Here is a 318-nt window from a genome sequence, read left to right as displayed (position 1 = left end):
AGCCCGGAGAGGCCCCCGGGGCTGCTCCGATCTACACGGGGGCTGCTCGTCCCTACAGCGCCCTTTACGGGCAGGGAACGCCAAGGTAGGATTTAAACCACCTACATTGAGCCCTCCTCCCTCTCCCCGCCTGCTCGGTGGTCTCCCTTGCTGCACCCAAGGACGCGACTTCTTTTCTTGTCATCCTACTGTAGTAAAAACGTGTGCCGACCAGCCATCTGACGGTAAAAAAGCACAAGTAAAGAAGTTGGTCTCCCCCCTCCGCCAAGTTGCATAGCAAGAATCTTTACCCACGACAGGCAACCAGTGTGCCGAACC

The sequence above is a fragment of the Egretta garzetta genome, unplaced genomic scaffold (genome assembly GCF_000687185.1).
Source record: "Egretta garzetta isolate BGI_Z169 unplaced genomic scaffold, ASM68718v1 scaffold184, whole genome shotgun sequence".
Lineage (NCBI taxonomy): Eukaryota > Metazoa > Chordata > Aves > Pelecaniformes > Ardeidae > Egretta > Egretta garzetta.
The sequence above is the reverse complement of the archived record's forward strand: the minus strand, read 5'-3'. Positions refer to the sequence as shown.